Genomic DNA, 18,230 nt, shown 5'->3' with positions numbered 1-18,230 from the left:
TGCGCTTTGTTACCTTTTGCTCAATCTCAACTTTTCCTTTCCGGAAAAAGCCTCAGCTCTTACTTAATTGCCAGGAACTTCCAACCCAGTTTAATTCATTAATTACTCATTGAGCACCTCTTCCCTGTCAGTCACCCTACCAGGTGTTCTACACTGAAAACAAAGACGTGCGTGAAAAGCTTACACGCTAATGAGAGCAGAGCAGGCTGCAGGGATAAGGCAAGTTTATAAATAATCAAAGCTGGAGGCAGAAACAAATATTTATGGGGATTCACGCAGGTCTAAACATCCCCTGCCCTCCCAGGTGTTTGGGGGGGAGGGGTGGTCAGGAGGTAAAGACAAGAGTGTGACTGTATGAAGCCCAGAGCTGACCTCCAGGACCCACATCCAGCACTCCCAGATTCTGTGATCAGAAGCCCCCCGGAGCTGCATAGGAACAGTAAGGATCACCTTGAGGCTGGGGGCTCAGGGTGGGAAAGGGAGGGATGGAGGGAGGGACACAGGCCGAGATAGAAGTCACCCTAAGAAACAAAGCCCCTTCCCAGAGCCATGCTCAAAGGGGCTTAGAGACCAAAGGTTGTGCTAGCACACTCATGCCACCCTCACTGACAAAGCCGTCCCCCAGGCGTGTGGCAGAGTTCCTGGAGGCTGTCTCTCGCTGCCCCAGTTGAACCCCATTCCTGGGATGCTAACATTGCCATACTTGGGGCAGGTAATTCTCCCTTTAAGGTGAAACAGATTTCAAGCAGAATGAACACACCTCAAAAAACAACAAGGGGGGAAAAGCCTTGTTTTGTCCAAGGGTGTTGAGAGAGAACAGGCTCCCATTGAGCCTTGGGGATCGGAAAGGCCACCCTCAGTGTTGCCTCCTCTGGGGGAAGGTGGGTCAGGCCAGGTCAGATGCTGCCCAACCCTGGCGGCTGTGCTCTGGAGACCGGAGGCCAATGGCAGGGGCCACTGAGATTCCCCAGGCTCCTGCCTTGTCAGTTTCCTCTGAAACTGATTAAAATGAGATGCAAACCCAAGTCACTAGGGAAAAAAGGTCAGAATTTTACTCCCGCCTGCTCCCCTCCCTCCTCAGCACACTGCGCTCTGGCCTGGGTCCCATCACTGCTCAGATTTCCCCTTCACCCGAGCAGCCCCGCGCTGCCCAGAAACCCCAGAGAATGGCCCCATTGTAGGTGAGACAAACCAAAATAGCAGCATCTTCTGTTCTCGGCCTTAGGGAGATTCACTTAAAACCCCAAAGTCCCAGATGTGGACGACAATGGGAGTCATTGTTGCAAATTAGTGATCCTGGAACAGATGAGAGGCAGGTAGTCAGAAAGCAGCCAGTGTGGTGGGCTGGGCTGCAGGGAGAGGACAATTTCGCAGTCACTCCATTAACCCAATTAGCAATCACTGGCAGGAATTCTGTTCATCACCAAAGAAGCACGGTGGGGAAGGTGGGAAAAGGGGACAACCAACTGGTAGGGGGTTATGGGGGCTGTGGTTGGGGAGGACGGAGATCACTGCTGGAACAAAAGGTCTAGAAATAAAACTTCAGTTATTCCTAGGCTGGTAAGTGTTATTTTTATCATGTTTTAAAAATGTTCTGGGGCTTCCCTGGTGGCGCAGTGGTTGAGAATCTGCCTGCCAATGCAGGGGACACGGGTTCGAGCCCTGGTCTGGGAAGATCCCACATGCCGCGGAGCAGCTGGGCCCGTGAGCCACAACTACTGAGCCTGCGCGTCTAGAGCCTGTGCTCCGCAACAAGAGAGGCCGCGATAGTGAGAGGCCTGCGCACCGCGATGCAGAGTGGCCCCCGCTCGCCGCAACTAGAGAAAGCCCTCGCACAGAAACGAAGACCCAACACAGCCAAAAATAAATAAATAAATAAATAAATAAATTTTTAAAAGAAAAAAAAAATGTTCTGGATTTCTTTTTAGACTGTGCCCTAGAACATTTGGATGAACAGTGTTTGTGTTAATTAATAAATCAACATATAATTAATAATAAATTGACATATATACACTAATATGTATAAAATGGATAACTAATAAGAAAAAAAGAAAATCCCTTTGGATTTGAAAGATAATAAGAAAATTAGAGAATAGTCTTAAGTATATAAACACACTAAAATTATGAAAACAAATCTCAGGACACTAACATACATATTACTTAAGAAATTTTGCAATAAAATAAATCCAAGACAGGTGATCAAAGTTTTGTTTTGTTTTGTTTTGTTCTTAAGATAGAGAATTGTGCCTTTTTTTTTAACATTTTTATTGGAGTATAATTTCTTTACAATGGTGTGTTAGTTTCTGCTTTATAACAAAGTGAATCAGTTATACATATACATATATCCCCATATCTTTTCCCTCTTGCGTCTCCCTCCCTCCCACCCTCCCTATGTGCCTTCTTAAGGAAGAGGAAAATGAGTCAGTTTGGCAGAGGGAAGGGAGGTGCAGTTGCCAAAGAAAGCAGAATGTTTGATCAAGGATGCTCTGTGAAATGACAAGAAAAGAATATCAATAATACTAACAATAAAATTAACACTAATAACTGCACAAATAAATAAATAAATAAATCGGAGGACGTCTCCACTCTGCAGCAGGCTCTGCTGTGGAAACTGTCCAGGTGGCCTGGGAAATGGTGACTGTGGGCTCTTGATTGATCACAGCTGTCACGTCCTCAGTCATTCAGTCCAACAAGTCAATCAACACGTCCTAAGTGTCTACCTGGTACTCGCTAGAGTTTTGTGAGGGGGGGTGTGGACACAGCATGAAGAAGGCCACAGCTGTAAGCACTACTGGCTTTAATAAGTAGTGTTTACATTCAAGTCACAAAATTCTGAGCAGAGAAGGGACAGGTTAATTGGGAATGGGAATCAGGAAAAGCTGCACAGAGGAGCTGGATTTTAAAAATAAAGGTCAGATTATGACAGATGGAATGGGCAGGCTTTAGGTTACAGAGAAGGTGTAAGCGAAGGCACAGAGACAAACTTTTAAGGAGCAGGTGCAGCCCTTCTCCAGGGGGAGGCTGGGGTACTCAGAATACGGTGACCTTAGCGGCAGAGATGACCAGTTGGGAAAGAGGGCATTGGAGTGGCCACTGATGACTGGAAACACGGTGAGGAAGGTCCTCCCACTCCCTCTGCCTGGATTTTATCTTTTTTAGAGGCCACAGGGTGAGGGACTGACCTGGGATCTTCGTGTGGCCGCCTGGGGCTGCAGGAACCAGGACATTGATAACTACAGCCTTCATCACAGTAAGTAAAGGGAGAAAGGGAAACCTACCAAGTCTGGAGCACTGGCTGACTGTGGGAGGACAGATGGAGAAGATAAGCCCAGCCCCAGGGGAAACAATGACTGATTAGGTGTCTGCCCATCTCCTTCCCCACTCAGACCTGGGAGCCGCCCTCCCACAGCTCCCTCCCCCAGGCCCACTACCTCTCACTCTGTTATCACTCTCTCCACACGCCATTGTGCTCTCACCCAATTTCTCTCCTGCTCTTATTCCCTTCTCACCTTTCCCAGCCTTCCAGCCACTGTGAAAGAGAAAAATGGTAAAACATGCAAAGCTTTGACTTCAGCACGAAGGTGAGGTGTCCTGTGTCTCCTGTGTTTGACCAGTTGCAAGCCAGCTGTGTCTGGTTGCTCAAGATCCAGCTAAGCTTTGCGGCCCTTTGCAGTCTGTCTTCAGGATGCAGGGGCTGGGAGGGCAGGCACTGACCTTTGATCACACAGACAGTAATTATTTGCTGATGGCCAGCATGATGACCTGTGGAGAAACTAATGCCCACCAAAGGATTTTAGGAAAACATTCTTTGATCACTGACCGATGGAATTTCCGTATCCCCAGAGGTGTCTCAGGCATATGTTCTGAGATCTATGGAATTGTTGTGTGCATTGGGGTGAGGGCTGGGAAACATGTCCGTCTTGGCGTCTGGGCCTGCTTTCTTCTGGGTGTGGGTCACCAGCCTCCTCATGGACACAGCCTTCCTTCTTCCATTCTGGTTGGAGATCACCCAGGCTCCTGGAAGGCCCTTGCTCCCTCCCCGCTCAAGGCTGGGATGGTGTTTGTATGTGTTTGTATGGGTATTCTATACCCCCTCTGTACCCAACCACACAATACCTGCCTGTTCTCAAAGCACCAGCCCAAAGCCACTCCAGCTTCTTCTCAGGTTTCATAACCCCCTCTCGAACTGCACCTGGTCCTTCTTCCCCCGAGGCTGCAACGTTGGAGGCTGAGTAGATGGCCTGCTGGTGGCTCCCACAAGGCCAGGGCCCCGAGGCGACTGGGGTTTCAGAGGCTGGCTCACTATGGCAAGAGTCAAAGAGAGGCTGGCTCACTATGGCAAGAGTCAAAGAGAGCCTCGAAACACGGGGCATCCTTCAGGAGTGAGCTACCTCTGGCTCCAAGCAGGAGGAGACCAACAGGTCTCAGGCTGGGCAGAGGCAGGACAGCTACTTTGGAAGTGCAAGGAGGTGCGCACAGGCACTGGCGTGGTGCCTGGAGGGCTTCCCAGTGTCCCCCTGAGAGCCCCTGGCCCACCTCCCAGCTAAGCTCAGCTATGGGGCTCGGGCTCAGCTCTAAGCAAGGCTGGACGGAAATGGCCGTGAAGCTCACCCTTACCTGGCAGCTCCCACTACCAGCACAAACAGGCCTTTAAAAAGCCTCCTCGCTTCCTGGGGTGGGTGGGCAGTCAGGGCAAGTGGCTGCTAGTGGCCACTGCATCATTTTCTGGTGCAGTTCCAGGTGGCCGGCGCCACTACTTCTTTTCTGTCCGGATGCGGAGGCCAAGGGGTCTCCTGGGAGAGAGCTGCTTTGAAGCTCCTGCGCTGAACTCCTGCACGCTGTCTTGGTGTTGGGAAGCCTTACAGCTGCTCTGCGCTGGCAAAGCCTTCTCTCGCTAACTCGGGGCTTTTTGGATCAGGGTGCTGGTGAAGCAGAGCTTTGGCAAGAACCTTGGCAGCTGCTGCCAAGAGGAGAAAGAAGGGAGATAATTAGACCTGGTAATTGGTTTGCTTTTTACTTTTTTATAGGCAACAGTGACTATGGCTGGGAGAAGACACAGAAGAAAGTTGTCCTCCAGGATCAAGGCTAAGCTGTCTTGATTTTAGGGGAAAATGCTGGTCCCCGGCCAGTCCACTACTTCCTGTCACGTCTTGCCTGGCACATCTGTCTGGCTGTGAAATGATTCTCTGCACCCCATGCTGCCCCCAACACGGCAATGCAGGTTTATGGTACCCAGGTCCATGCTGAGCCCGGGACCAGGCATCTTAGAACCTTGAATCCAAAGGTAACCTTTAGATGGATTTGCCCAACTCTGACGCCTCCAAGAAGACACGCTGTGGGGCTTATTGCAAAGGGCTTTATGGAAGCCTTTTGTTTCTGGGCAGAGCTGATTCATCATTTCCCCCAGATAAGTTTGCTCTCTGGGAGGTTTCCAGGCCCCCATCCCTCCAGTTGGCCGTTTCTCCAGACCAGATGGCTCATGTTAGATCTCAATTTGCAACGTGCTACCCTTCATGGGCACATGTTCTGGATTCGTCCCAAACTGAGCAGCTGATTCACTCGAACGTTCTGGGAAGTCCTCGCCATTTGATTCCAATTCAGCACATCAGCATAGAACCTGCGAGTAGGATTTCCAGTTTTTGTGGGGAGCCTATTGATTCTAAGCCCAGACCCAGAAGTGCAGTCCTGGGAGACTGAAGTCAGACCTCAGGCAGGGTGCCCCGGGAGCTCTGCATCGGGTCCTTGGGTTCTGGTGTTGCCCCTGGGAGGGCTGCTTCCTCAAAGTTCATCAGAAGTGGACTCAGTGGGATCAATGACCTGTTTTTGTGGCCATTTAATATCTTGGATGAAAGCAGAGGAAAGAATTCATGACCAATTTGAGCTCAGAGAGTTTAGGTTTAAACAGGATGGCCTTTCTCCAGCTTCCCTCCTTCCCAGTTACTGACCGTTTATACAGTAGACAGTTATTGAGCAAGTACTGTATGCCAGACATTGTTCTTAGGACTCGGGGATAAGGATAAAAAGATGATCCTTGCCTTCAAGGGACTTAATGACTAATGTCTGAGATAGGCAGGCACTGAGAACAAAGTGAGTGAGAGCTGATGTAACGCAGTGGTCAAGAGCCCAGACTCAGGAGCCAGACCACCTGGCTCAGGTTCCTGCTCTCCCACTTAGAAGAAGCATGTGACTTTGGACAAATTATTTCACCACTATGTGCACCAGTTTCCTCATCGGTAGAATGAGAATAATAATGATACCTACTTTAGTGTTTTATGAGGATAAATTAGTTACTAGATTTAAAGTGCTTAGAACTGTGCCAGGAATAGTGAGGGTGGTACACATCTGAGATAGGTTAAAGCTGTAGCCTCAAGAGGACTAATTGGATGAAGGGCTTAAGAGGAAGGAAGAGGTAAGGTATATACCCCAGGATTCTGGGATCTGGACATGTGCAGCCAGGAAAGGTCTTTTGAGTCTAGGGACCACTAGCATATATATACTTTATTTTAAATGTAAGTGTAGTTGATTTATAATATTGTGTTAGTTTCAGGTGTACAGCAAAGCGATTCAGTTATACATACATATATGTATATATGTATTCTTTTTTTCCTTGATTCTTTTCCATTATATTTTCTTACAAGATATTGAATATAGTTCCCTGGGCTATACAGTAAATCCTTGTTGTTTATGTATTGTATATATGCTCATGTGCATCTGTTAATCCCATACTCCCAGTTTATCCCTCCCCCCCTTCCCCTTGGATAACCATAAGTTCGTTTTCTCATTGTGAGTCTGTTTCTGTTTTGTAAATAAGTTCATTTGACTATTTTTTAGATTCCACATATAAGTGATAGCATGTAATATTTGTCTTTCTCTGTCTGACTTACTTCACTTAGTATGATATTCTCTAGGTCCATCCCTGTTGCTGCAAGTGGCATTATTTCATTCTTTTTTGTGGCTGAGTAATATTCCACTGTATGTGTATATGTGTGTGTGTGTATATATATATACCACACCTTCTTTATCCATTCATCTGTCAATGGACAGTTAGATTGCTTCCATGTCTTGGCTGTTGTAAATAGTGCTGCTATGAACATTGGGGTGCATGTGTCTTTTCGAATTAGAGCTTTCGTCTTTTCTGCATATGTGCCCAGGTGTGGGATTGCAGGATCATATGGTAACTCTATTTTTAGTTTTTTAAGTAACCTCCAGGCTGTTTTCCATAGTGGCTGCACCAATTTACATTCCACCAACAGTGTAGGAGGGTTCCCTTTTCTCCACACCCTCTCCAGCATTTATTATTTGTAGACTTTTTGATGATGGCCATTCTGACCAGTGCAAGGTGGTACCTCATTGTAGTTTTGATTTGCTTTTCTCTAATAATTAGCAATGTTGAGCATCTTTTCATGTGCCTGTTGGCCATCTGTATGTCTTCTTTGGAGAAATGTCTATTTAGGTCTTCTGCCCGTTTTTTGGTTGGGCTTTTTGTTCTTCTGTTATTGAATTGTATGAGCTGTTTGTGTATTTTGGAAATTAAGCCCAAATTGTCAGTCGCATCATTTGCAAATATTTTCTCCTAGTAGTAGTTTGTCTTTTTGTTTTTGTTTATGGTTTCCTTTGCTGTGCAAAATGTTTTAAGTTTGATTAGGTTCCATTTGTTTCTTTTTGCTTTTATTTCTATTGCCTTGGGAGACTGACCTAAGAAAATACTGCTACAATTTGTGTCAGAGAATGTTTTGCCTATGTTTTCATCTAGGAGTTTTATGGTGTCATGTCATATTTAAGTCTTTAAGCCATTTAGAGTTTATTTTTGTCTATGGTGTGAGGGAGTGTCCTAAATTCATTGATTTACATGCAGCTGTCCAGCTTTCCCAACACCCGTTGCTGAAGAGACTGTCTTTTCTCCATTGTATATTCTTGCCTCCTTTGTCAAAGATTAATTGATCCTAGGTGTGTGGGTTTATTTCTGGGCTCTCTATTCTGTTCCATTGATCTATATGTCTGTTTCTGTGCCAACACCCCAGTGTTTTGATTACTGTAGCTTTGTATTATTGTCTGAGGTCTGGAAGGGTTATGCCTCCAGCTTTGTTCTTTTTCCTCAGGATTGCTGTGGCAATTCTGGGTCTTCTGTGCTTCCATAGAGATTTTAGGATTATTTATTCTAAGCTGTGGAAAATGTCATAGGTAATTTGATAGGGATCACATTAAATCTGTAGATTGCTTTGGGTAGTATGGCCATTTTAACTATATTAATTCATCCAATCCAAGAGCATGGGATATCTTTCCATTTCCTTGAATCATCTTCGATCTCCTTTATCAATGTTTTATAGTTCTCTGCGTATAAGTCTTTCACCTCCTTGGTTAGGTTTATTCCCAACCAAGGAATTTTTTTATGTGATTTTAAACATTTTTTTTTTTTTTTTTACTTTCCCTTCCTGATATTTCACTGTTAGTGTAATATATATATATATATATATATATATATATATTTTTTTTTTTTTTTTTTTTTTTTTTTTTTAATCTTGAGTAATTATGGCCTTGGTTTGTTTCTTTGTAGAGTGGGGATAATCATATCTTCCCTTCCAACCTCAGAAAAGCCAACATTTGAATCTACTATGTACCAGACAGTTTTATTCCGAATATTTGAATCTACTATGTATCAGACAGTTTCATTCTAAGATTGAGATAAATAACATATTTTAAATGTGTTTATTTTAAAAATTGTGATTTTCTCTCTACCACCGCCTCCCCCACCTCATACCCACCAATAGCCTGGGTAACTGAAAGACGACCAAGCAGGCAGCACTTTGATCTGGCTTTGATAACAGCAGGTACTGCTGTGGTCCTGTTTTGCCTCCATGCGATTCATCACATTTCCATGCTGTTTAGTTCCTGGTTACTAAAGCCTTGTGACCCCACGGGAGGCTGGTGATTTCTTCAGAAGGAGGATCTGGGAGCAGTAAGAAGCCTCGTGAGAAGGTCTGGGCTGCTCAGAGGTGAAGTTTCCTGGATGATATGATGAGATGGGTTGAGGACACACATTCCCCTGTGCAGACCGGTCCCTCCGGGTCCTGGAGGAGCTTCAGGCTCCTAGGAGCTTGTCTGTGCCGCAGGGCTTCTGTAAGGCAGGCTCTGCACAAAGCACGAGCTTGTTAACGGAGGTGGGTGGGGAGCATTCACATCCTTTGACTGAGGGGAAAGGCCGGATTGGGGGGTGGTAGTGCGGGGAGCGCGGCAGCCTCACTGTTTGCTCATTACCGTGAGCTGCCTTCAAGTGTCCTGGAGAGACTTCTTGGCGAGGTTTCAGAGCTTGCCACCAAGATTATGGCCCCGGCTGGCCTGGCAGCCGTGTGAGGGAGGAGGAAGTCTGCAGCAGATGCAGCAGGATTCCCGCCTGTTTGGGAGACTGGCCAACTCTAACGGGATTACCATCCGCTGCTCTGGTATCCGCCAGGAAGTTGTGAAATGAAATCTCAAGGACCCTACCACAGAGAGTGTGTGGGATGACTTGGCTGAAGCAAGAATCCTTGGGGAAATCGGTCCACTTCCCTGGCACTCCATTAGTCTCTTTCCAGAACAGAAGCTCTGCCTCGGAGCCCAGCACTGGGCAGCTGGTCTGTTCTCTGCATGGCAGCCTGTGGCCTTGGGTGGGGACGAGAGAGATGGTACCCTGGCAGGATGCTGGGGGGTGATGCGGTGACATGAAGGAATGCCTGGGCTGAACCCCAGGAACCGGAAAGTGATCCCTTGCTCTCTTCTAAGCCTCTCCCAGGCCTCTGACAACCCCACACTGTAAGGTCAACAGGGACTGCCTAGGAGACGGTTATCCAACCCTCTCGGTGGATGGAGGAAAGCACCCCTGAGCTTGGTGTCCACATTCTGGGTTGGAGGTTCGGCCCAGTCCCTTAACTTATCACTTAACCTATGGGGCCTCATTGTAAACTGCTTATCTTGTGAGGATCAATCAGGAAATTCTTTGTAAACTGTAAAGTCCTTTAAATGGAAGGAATTGCTCCAGGCACAAAATTCTCTGGGAATTGCTCCCAGAGAGTCAGAGGAGCTGAGTGGAGCCTTCTGGGCCTGACTAGGTCTTCTCCTGAAGACAAAGAGAAAGGACCTTTCACATGGCCCTTCTTTCTGGCTTCATCTGATATGGGTATCCCTGCTCTCACTGGTGGTCTGGGGTCCTAGCAAATAAGAGTTTCTGTGCCAAGATCACAGAGCTGATTTGTTTTCTTGTGACGACAGGTTTACATGTGATGCCAAGGTCACTGGTCTTCGGGGCAGCCTAGGGGATCCCCAGCCCAGGAACCAACAGGGGCCCTGTTTTCAGCAGGGTTTGTGTTTATACACGACAGTGTCTTTACCTTTTATCTAGCAAGAGTGAGTAATCTATTTGGGATATTTAACAAAAACCAGACATTACCTCACTGGTGTCTTATCCAGAGCTGCTCCAGTCTTCCCATTAATTCCAGTAACTCAGGGTCTTTTGCCATGTTGAGCAGTATAGAGAGAAATCCATACTCTTTTTCTCTGAGTAAAGGGATTCACAGAACACACTGTTCTAGTATTTGTATTCAAGCCCTTTCTTTTCCCAGTAAACATCTGTTTTCTTTATTCTGAGAACATGGCAGAGGAATTAACCCAGCTCATCCCCCAAACCATCCTGACTCTAGCTGGGTTTCTCTGACGCCCCTCTTCCCTCAGGGATATGAAGAATTTATGTGTGAACTCGCACTGGCCTCACAAGGCAGCATCGGGAAATACCAGCAGCAGGAAGACCACCTTCTCTGAGGCTGATGGCTGTTTTCTAACAGAGGTGTCAGAGATAGTGGCTCAAGTCATCATAGGCTTTGTGAGCAGCTGTCAGAGTACAGACTGACGGTGTCTCATGTCTCCCCAAGGTGTGCAAAGGCCTGCCTGCTTCTTGAAGAAGGACCTGCCGTCGGTCATCATGGAACACCCCGTGGGTCGTCCTCACATAGGAAGTACAGCTATCGTAACCCCAGGCCAGGCAATGTTACATCTGTGTCTTGCAGTAGAAAAATTGAGGCCCAGGGACTTCCCTGGTGATCCAGTGGTTAAGAATCCGCCTGCCAATGCAGGGGACACAGGTTCGAGCCCTGGTCTGGGAAGATCCCACATGCCGCGGAGCAACTAAGCCTGTGTGCCACTGCTGCTGAGCCTGTGCTCCAGAGCCCGCGAGTCACAACTACTGAGCCCACATGCCACAGCTACTGAAGCCCATGTGCCTAGAGCCCGCGCTCCCCAACAAGAGAAGCCACCGCAATGAGAAGCCTGCACACCACAACGAAGAATAGCCCCCTCTCGCCGCAACTAGAGAAAGCCCGTGCACAGCAACGATAACCCAGCACAGCCAAAAATTTAAAAATAAACAAATTAAAAAAAAAAATGAGGCCCAATTAAAAACTTCCATGTACGCAAAATCATCATATATTAGGTGATATGAAGGAATAATTGCTAATTTTCATAGGTATCATCATGGCATGGCGACAACGTAAGAAAATGTCCATAGTGGTATAGATGCTTACTGAAGGACATAGCAGTGAAACGACATACCATCTGGGATTTGCTATAAAATATGTTAGCAGAAATATAAGAAAAAAAAAGAGATAAGATGAGTGACACAAAGCATTGTTAATGGTTGAGTCTGTTCTTTCAGCTTTTGTGGATGATTGGATGTTTTCATAATAAAAAAAATAAAATAAAGGCACTGTGAATAGTGTTAAAAGACAAGACCTACACTGGAGAAGATATTTAGAACACATGCATCTGACAAATGATTCCTATCCAAAATACATAAAGAATTACAAATTAGTTTTAAAAAAATCATCAACCTCATAGAAAAAAAGGGCACAAATTAGAACAAGCAATTCCATTCCTAGAAGGGGAAGCTTGAATGACCAATGCCCACACTCACTGGTGATCAGAAAAATGAAAATTACAAAACAAGACACCAACTTATGCCATTAGATGAGCAAACATTTTAAAGTCTGGCAATACCAAATATTAGTGGAGATATAGAGTTTAATACATATATTAGAAAGCAATTCGGCAATATCTGCTAGAAATGTTTATATCCTACAACCTAGGATTCTACTTCTCAATATATATCCCTCAGAAAGTCTGGGGCAAGTGCACAACGTATACTTCGAACACATACTTCGATGTTCATTACAGCATTGTTTATAATAGTTAAAACTAGAAAAAATGGAGAAATAATTCATGGCATAGTCATTATAATGGCAGACTACATAGAAGTTAAACGAATGTGTTCCGTTATTATATATAATTATACATAATTCATATATATGAGTCATATATATACCCATAATTATATATAATTATGGATGATTTTCCAAAACATAATATGAATATTGAATGAAATGAAAATTGCAAAAGAACATGTATGTTATTACATCATGTATATAAATAACTTAAAACATCTAACATAATATTTTTGGCTCTCTCCCTATGTCATAAGAGTACAAAAATAATTAGAAGGGCCTCAGAGCAATAGGAGAATAGTACTTACCTCCAGGGAAGGAGAGAGGGAGTGAGGATGATCTCAGTTTTATCTGTGTTTGGTTTTTCTCTAGGAGAAAATGTAAAAAACGAATCTGAAGCAAATATATCAAAAGACTGACATTTGAAATATCTGAGAGGTAGGTACAAGGTGTGTATTACATTGTTCTCTGTACTACTCTGCATATTTCAAATATTTTCTAATTTAAAAAACGATTTCTTTTTTTCTAAGTTGAAGTATAGTTGATTTCCAATGTTATATTTCTAGTACACAGCAAAGAGTGTGTGTGTGTGTGTGTGTGTGTGTACACATACACTCTTTCTCAGATTCTTTTCCATTATTGGTTACTACAAGATATTGAATATAGTTCCCTGTGCTATACAGTAGGACCTTGTTGTTTATTTTGTTTATCTATTTTATATATAGTAGTTTGTATTTGCTAACCCAAACTCCTAGTTTATCCCTCCTCCCCCTTTCCCCTTTGGTAACCATTAAGTTTGTTTTCTATGTCTATGTTTGTAAGTCTATTTCTGAAAAAACAATTTCTTAATTGAGGTCCTAAAGTGCCTCCCTTCTAAATATCACCTTTTCTTTTTCTCCCCCTCCCCCAATATTTTAACCAAATTATGAGTAATTTAGGAGTTTGTGGACATGTGTGGAACTCCAACCAACATTTATGTGTTTGTCTCTAGGGGACAAAGCCTCCTGGAATTCAAACATGTTTTTCTGGAGCACCTCGTTTCTAAGTTGGGGAGCGTCTACATTCTAAAGATCACCTTTTCCTATGACTTCAGAACCCCCTGACTCACCTTGCACCTCTATGAAAACGACTCCCGAATCTGATTGACACCCTTTCTCTCCCCAGCATCATTTCTATGTCTCCAATTCACTTCATGGCTAGTTTTTCTATTATCTCAAATTTATCCTCCAAATCAATTATCTCTACCACTGCTGTCTCAAAACAGCTCTTTCCTTTAGTTTCCTGTTTCTGTCAATAGTGCACTCAATAAATGTTAGTTTTCAGAAAGAGACTCGCAGACACAGAGAACAGACTTGTGGTTGCCAAGGGGGAGGTTGAGTGGGGGAGGGATGGACTCGGAGTCTGGGGTTAGTGGATGCAAACTATTACATATAGAATGGATAAACAACGATGTCCAACTCTATAGCACAGGGAACTACATTCAATGTCCTGGGATAAACCGTAGTGGAAAAGAATATTTAAAAAAATAATGTATATACGCGTATAACTGAGTCACTTTGCTGTGCAGCAGAAATTAACACAACATTGTAAATCAACTATATTTCAATAAAAAAATAAATTTAAAAAATGTTAGTTTTTTTTTTCATTAGTCCTTTCAACGTTTACCTTTTCCCATTGAGTTTACTATACACAGAACTGCAAATTTGTCATCTTGAAATTCTGGGGGTTTTTTTCTGAAGTGCTGTTCTCCACCCCCCGCCAAAATGCTATTTTATATCAATTATTCCCAAGCTCAAAAACCTTATGGTGGCCCACTGCCAGCCTAAGAAGGTCCAAAATCCTTAACCGTTTGTTCGCATGCCTTCCTCTTTCTCCAGCTTTGTTGCCCACTGTCTGCTGTCACTAAGGAGGTGGCACAAGCACCCAACCATGCTGCATGTCTTCCTGTCTTCCTGCATTTTCAGTCTTGAGATGCTTCAAGCTCAGATCAAATGCCTTTTTTACAAAGCTTTCATCCAGTTCTACTGCGAGAACCATTCCCGTAGCACAGCCCATGTGCTGCCTTAGGTACAGGCAAATCTTTTTGTACAAAATGGGTCTAGAAGGCACATCTTTCCCCCTCCCCAGATCCCTTTCCATTAATGCTGAGCTCAATTATTTAGCAGACTCAGGAAGCAGAGGTGAGATGAACAGACATGCTTATCCATACAGGATCTCATCCATATAAACGTTAAATCCATCTTTCCCCCTTCCTTTCCTTCCTCTTAGATTTTCTTCAGTGATATTAACTGTAAAGCAGGCTGGCCTCACATAGGATTTGCAGAGAAGGTAAGGTGCTTTTCTCTGACATATGGCAAGAAGCTGGTGAAAATGAGATTCCTTTAAGCCTAATAGTGTATCAATTCTAAGATGCACATTTTTTCACATGTTAATATCTCTGAAATCAAGATGCATTTTTCAAGCAATAGAAGTTTTTTTTTTTTTTTCTTTCTTGCTGGTATACAAAAATAAAAGTGCATCTTCTATTGATGGTATCTATAATTAGATGAAATAAGGTATATGGGAAGTATTTAAAATGTCTCTAAATGCAAACAGCTTTTACTATTTGATATGAATATTAACTATCAGTGTTAAAAAGAGACTTTGGAACACTGTTCTAGGGGTGCATACTTCTGCAAAAATAGCTCCAGAGCAGCATTCCACTTCATTCCCCCACAAAAGCAGCATTGTGTACATGTCTTATCTACTCTGCCTTACTTTGTAAGCTGTTAGAGGGCAGAGACCCAGAAGAAGATATACCTTGAAATTCTCTGTGTAACGAGCAATAAAGAGCAGACATAAAGCCCTGCAAGCAAAATTCCTGAACAAAAGGTTTCTATGAAGGAAGCGGCTGACCAGTCCCCAGGTAATATCTGGTGTCCCAGATAATAAGCGGGCAATCAAGAATAGAACCCGCAGTGCTCATGGCCTCGGTCTCAGGCTAGACTGCACTCTGACCTCTTTACGCATCCTGCTCTCCAAGAGCCCAAGTTTGGGTTCTCAGGAAGCCACTCCAGGCATGTTTTGTGACAACAGAGGTTGCCTGACAGCTTGATCAGGGATTCATTGTTTATACTTTTCTACTTTCCTGGCGTCCCTCCCACCTGCTTTCGTATCACTACCACTGGTAAGTTAGGCAGACCAGACTCTTCCATTGTCCTCTGTCACCTCCTCATACTACTTCTCCCAACCCTTGGTGAAGCCAGGAGCCCCAGCTTAGGTCACCTGTCCCTTACTGGTCACCTGTGACTTACTTGCCCATTCTGTCCCATTGACTTAGGCAGTAAACTCCCTGGGGTGGTAACAATCTAGGTGGTCAGGGGAGACTCTGAATGCAGTATGGTACTCCATAAATTATTAACTGTCGGAATCGTGAAAACAGGGAGCTATGAGTACCCGGAGAGGGTGGGCAGAGAGGGGTTTGACAACACAGGCACCGCACACACACACACATTTACACAAACATGCAGGATGCGTTTTCTCAGTGACTTTGTTATATGGTTTTCTGAGTTTTCTGTTTTGCTTTTTGCGGAACCTAAGTGCTCTTGCGGTCATAAGTAGGGCTGTTGCCAACTTGGTCCCAGGATGCTCGGGCAGGGGATGAGCTGCAGAGAACTTTTCTTGCTTACGGCAGCAGCAAGGGAACCGTGGGTTCCTTCCAAGGAGCTAGTGTGACTGCAGTGTTGGTGGGAGGCAGCCAAGGTGATGAGAAGGATGTGTTGATGCAAAGGGGTCTGAGGTCAGGGAGCCGCTTTCTGCGTGGCGGCCCTTCCACGCGGCGTTTCCAGCACACCCTCGCTCCCTCTCACTGGCATATCCTGGTGAATGGAGGTCAGGGAATACTATTTTGAGTGCTTCGAGAGGGACGGGAGGCTGCTGGATATATCAGCCTGCTTGTGGGAGGAAGAAGGAAGAAAAGCATCATCAAGGCTGTGCTAAACACAGATGCTGTTCTTTGACTTTCACTCCAGTTGCTACATCACTCCTGCGTATTTTATCTTTGCCAAAACCACAATGGGAGGAAGCTAGTGAGACAAAGAGGTGATCGTGGAGCCAATTTCTATTTCTAGCCTGTGGTTGACCCTGGCAAGTAACCTTGAGCAGGTCATTAACCCCTCCCTAGGGTGATGATAGTGGATTCCAACTTATGTCAAGGAACTCCTGTGAAAAGTGATAAGTTGAGATTTTAAAGTGCTTCAAGATCTTAGAAGAGATGAACAAACAATATCGCTGTGTTTGGGGCCAGCGTTATGGGCTGCCCTTGAAATCTAGCTCTCCATGCACTGGCCAGGCTCTCTCCTTCGCTTGGTGACCAAGTGCACAACACATTTAGGACTAGTAACAAAAATAGCTAACATTGATTAAATGTTGACTGTGTGCTGGGCACTTTAGTTTAATGCTCACAGCAACCTCATGAAGTACCAAAAAAAGTCCAGAGAGGTTAAGTAACTTTCCCAAGGTCACACAGTCAATAAGCCAGAACCAGTATCTGAACTCTGGCCTCCTGAGTCCAGGGTCTGCTTTTATCCATGATGTCAAAGTGTATTTAATTACCAGGTAATTCCTCATTAGTGAGCATTTGCTATATATTCTGTGCGAGTTGGATGGTATGTGGTATGGAACTGTATAAACAGACAGGAAACACATGAAGGTTGGGTGCTAAATGGGTGACACTGAAATGCTTTTGGAGATCTGGGGAAAGAGGGATCGGTATGCGCTGAACTTTGAGGGGAAAGTTCATAGAGAGAATGAGGCTTAAACCATTTTTTGGCTTTCTAAACAGAGTTAGAACATTTAGCCTCTCTGGAATCACAATGTCTAGAAAGTGCCAACATGTACTGGTTGTGGGAAAAGGGGCAGGGAGGAGGGACTACTTCAAAGTCAAATCTGGGACCTGCTGCCTACACCGTGTTGAACTGATTCGTAATACTTTGGCTCTTGAAGCCTCTGTGATGCTCAGCAGTAACGGAAACTTACACAACATTATATGTCACTTGCATCTCAATTACATAAAAAGAAACCTGCATGTCTTCCAAATGTTTTTGGCCAATAGAACACCTTTTTCATAGAATTTTTGTCACTAACTCATAGACTTTCAAGTTTGGGAACCACTGATGTAAAGGAAAGCCCCTCCTTGGAAACAAAAGTCGTTGACAACCCCCAACAACTGAAAATCAAACTCCCTGAACATCCAGTGTAACGCTGCCCTTTTCAGGGCTAGCATTCATCACACAGCGCTCTGGACATTTGGTTTTTTTCCCTGTGTGTACCATGTTACTACCCTAAGCCAGACTAGGAATCTCCCAAATGCAAATATATGGCTGGTATATCTTTTTATGCCCTGTGGCTCCTAGCCCACCTTGTCTAAAGAAGGTCAATAAACATATGTTGGTTTAAAAACGGAGACAGAGAGCAGAGAGGAGAAAATGAAGAAGGAAAAAAACCCGTACTTGAAATGACAGCAATTATTGGCAATTTACAACTGATTACTTGAGTTAATTGCCACTCATCAATCAGCACTCTTTGAAAGACTAGTAGATTGTTTAAAATGCAAAATAATGCAAATTTTTATCTTGGTCTTGGTCAGAGCTAGATCTGCAGTTGGAGGGAGCCAAATTTGGGACATGACCTCTAAAATATATCTTCCTTTATTAGCTTTGGCTGCTTTCTGCTGAACTGGGTGTGCCTGGGTGGCTCCAGCCCTTGGAGGTTTGATGCCTGGTCCTAGAATCTCATAAAGCCTGAGTACCCCCTGGGGTCAGCATGACTGCAGATGCCAACTGAAGGGCTGCTGGTGATGCCACTGCTTGTGGAACAACTAACCCAAGGGCAGGGGGGGCTGCAGTTAAAAATGCAAGTGACACTTTGATCTTAGGCGTGGTCCCTGTCTGAACACACCTTACTGCCCACACCCCTGCCCCCAGTTCCCAGGGTTAAAGAGGGCAC

At 44.7% G+C, this 18,230-nt stretch overlaps 1 long non-coding RNA gene across 1 annotated transcript in view; it reads right to left on the bottom strand.

The window, feature by feature from the left end:
- Window positions 1–4,831: 4,831 nt before the first annotated feature.
- Window positions 4,832–18,230, bottom strand: part of LOC309609114 — an 86,696-nt gene continuing 73,297 nt past the window's right edge. Inside the window, exons 7-10 of the long non-coding RNA XR_014233265.1 lie at window positions 12,554–12,613; window positions 10,424–10,530; window positions 8,763–9,003; window positions 4,832–4,960 (exon numbers count right to left, since the gene is read on the bottom strand). This is a non-coding gene — a long non-coding RNA (uncharacterized lncRNA). The remainder of the gene's footprint in view (window positions 4,961–8,762; window positions 9,004–10,423; window positions 10,531–12,553; window positions 12,614–18,230) is intronic.

The sequence above is a fragment of the Balaenoptera borealis genome (genome assembly GCF_965194805.1).
Source record: "Balaenoptera borealis genome assembly, chromosome: 1".
NCBI classification, from domain to species: Eukaryota; Metazoa; Chordata; class Mammalia; order Artiodactyla; family Balaenopteridae; genus Balaenoptera; species Balaenoptera borealis.
This window is presented reverse-complemented; position numbering and strand designations above follow the sequence as displayed.